The 2,758-nt window shown below is 37.3% G+C and overlaps 1 long non-coding RNA gene across 1 annotated transcript; it reads left to right on the top strand.

The window, feature by feature from the left end:
- Window positions 1-884: 884 nt before the first annotated feature.
- LOC142748254 (uncharacterized) lies at window positions 885-2,460 on the top strand. The gene is made up of 4 exons (XR_012882206.1): window positions 885-956; window positions 1,137-1,205; window positions 1,491-1,556; window positions 2,417-2,460. It is a non-coding gene; the product is annotated as an uncharacterized LOC142748254 (long non-coding RNA).
- Window positions 2,461-2,758: the final 298 nt, after the last annotated feature.

Raw genomic sequence — 2,758 nt, 5'->3', positions numbered from 1 at the left:
TCAGGAGGAGGAATCCTGGAGACATTTCAGTAGACTAGAACCCCATTACTTCACCACATAGAGTCATGTGTTACACTAGAACATGTTCCCTAATGATCCCCCAATGCTGATATATAGGGAGAGTAGGGAACAATAAGGCGTCTACTACATGTGGAGAAGGTGGGCTCCGCCATTATATTGTCTCCATAACAATGTTGTATGTGAATGACTCTCTGCTCTGTGCAGGACATCAGAATGGATTAGGATTATTAGGATTAGATCAATAATTTCTCTGTATTTTCTTCCAGGTCCAACAAGTGCATTAACAACAAGCACAACACAGGGGTTTACATCCCCGACTGCTTCTGATCTACAGGGGATCGGTGAGTTCTCTAGATACATATATTGTCTGTTCTAGTACGAGGCTGATACTGGAATAAGATTCTCCATATATTGGGGTCACTTATTGTTATTTCTTTGTGAATAATTATAATATGTTCTTGTTTATTATAGTAAAGACGTCTGCTGCAACTGAACAACCGTTGCCGACCACCACGACCACATCCCCTGCAGGTGATATAATAACACATTATAGAACAGACTTATATCTATCCATAGAGGACATAACGGCTCAGTTTATACATGCGGCAGTCAGGGACAGAAGATACAAGTCTCCATCCCGCACATTGTCTTCTGTGTCCACACTCAACATCCAGGAGGAGGAACCTGAAGACACTGGTGGTCAGCAATGTATAGAAGGACGTCCAGTCAGGAGTTGGAATACTGGAGACATTCCAGTAGACTAGAACCCCATTACTTCACCACATATAGTCATGTATTACAGAGTTGATGGATTAGGATTATTGGGATTAGATCAACAATTTCTCTGTATTTTCTTCCAGGTCCAACAAGTGCAGTAATAACAAGCACAACACAGGGGTTTACATCCCCGACTGCTTCTGATCTACAGGGGATCGGTGAGTTCTCTAGATACATATATTGTCTGTTCTAGTACGAGGCTGATATATTGTACTAAGTATCTATATATAAAGTAGATGATTAATAATGCAGTTTAATGACTTCTATGTAATAGAATAGACTGGACAAGCTATGAATATATAGTTATGGAGGGTAATTTAAGTACTTTTCTCACATAGGACACTCCAATGGAATTTCTACCAAAAAACAACTAAAATCCATCATTGTTCCACGTGGAATCCTCCATGGTAAGTTTATCTTGATCTTCTTGTTGTTCTCAGCTTCATATCTTGTTCTTCATGTGGAATCTATAATTAATAAAAATGTAACATCTCTAAATGTCCCAGTGTAGAAGAAGCGGAGATGTAGAGGGGACTGGAAATCATGGAAATATTACAGGAAATATATATGATGCTCTTATCTGGAAATAATAATTCCTAAGAGAGTCTGAATACTCAGTTACATCCCTGTAGTGTATTTGGTAGAAATGAAATCTTCAATAATAAAAGTGAATGTGAATTTTTATCATACAGGAGAAATCGGTTTTACCACAACAATTCAACCAAAGAAAATCCGGGTTGTATTTAGGAGAAAGTTTGGTAAGTTCTGTCTGAGGAATTTCTTCATAACCATTGAGACAATTTATCTCCTGAAAATTACATGTAACCATGACCCAATGTATTTCTACAGACAGTAATTGTCATGAGGCAGTTGTAATTGGAGCTGTTTATATATATATATATATATATATATATATATATACATATACATACATACATTTATAGTGCATGTAACTCTGGCCTTATACCTACAATATAATAAAGTATCTCATACAAAGACCTTTTCCAGACTGGCACGCCACTCACCAGTGTTATTTATATATGACCCATTAGAATAACATGAATGGATTTGGCCCTTTGCTCTACATGACCCTTTATTCCACTATCAATGAAGGAAATATCTCCTGATGGAGCTCACACTCATATTCTACATTGACTGACAATATACACCAGGTTCTCCTCCAGTCCACTATACCCCATAGCTTTCCTGTGATAAATGGGTTCAATAATCTGGTTGAGTAGAAAGCACAGAACCTACACAGTGGCCATATATAAACACTAATACACTGCAGAGTAATACATTAGGAGGAAACATCTGCAATGGATTGAAGAAGATGTAAGGAAATACATGTTAAGTGTTATGTTAATGCCCACTAATGCCACAGCCTGTTACCAGTAGATGTATCAGTTATTATGAGAGTAGATATACTGTATACCAGTCAGTCATATTTTGCCGTTACCTGGGCACAGACCGTTATGTCTCTGATCTTATGATTACAAGTTCTAACTATTCCACTATTAGAAGCATCTGACACTCATATCTATAATATCACAATATCAGGATTCATACTTGCTTTGCTTTAATCCATGGCCTTTATTATTTTGTTTCTGATTTTCAGGTCGCAAAATCAATGAGGACATAGAAATATCCGACCATGCAGGTAACGTCTTCTCCAGTCTATTACATCATTCATATTATATATATAAACTTGTAAAGAATGACCCTCACAGATGTAATAAATAACACTGTACATAGGAATACATTTATTAATGGACTAACAAGTTAGTGGCTCTACAGGGGTTAAAATCATGTATTTCTCACACTTGACCCTGCAGGGTGACTATATTATTAGTCAGGGAAATGAAATCCCCAGTGACCACAATGTCCCCTCCATGTCACTGGCAGGTACACGGTTAACTATAAGACCCTGTAATTGTGACATGGGTAGAAGAGGGATATT

The sequence above is a fragment of the Rhinoderma darwinii genome, chromosome 3 (assembly GCF_050947455.1).
Source record: "Rhinoderma darwinii isolate aRhiDar2 chromosome 3, aRhiDar2.hap1, whole genome shotgun sequence".
Taxonomy (NCBI): Eukaryota; Metazoa; Chordata; class Amphibia; order Anura; family Rhinodermatidae; genus Rhinoderma; species Rhinoderma darwinii.
Note: the sequence above shows the minus strand (reverse complement) of the source record. Positions and strands in the feature narration are given on the sequence as shown.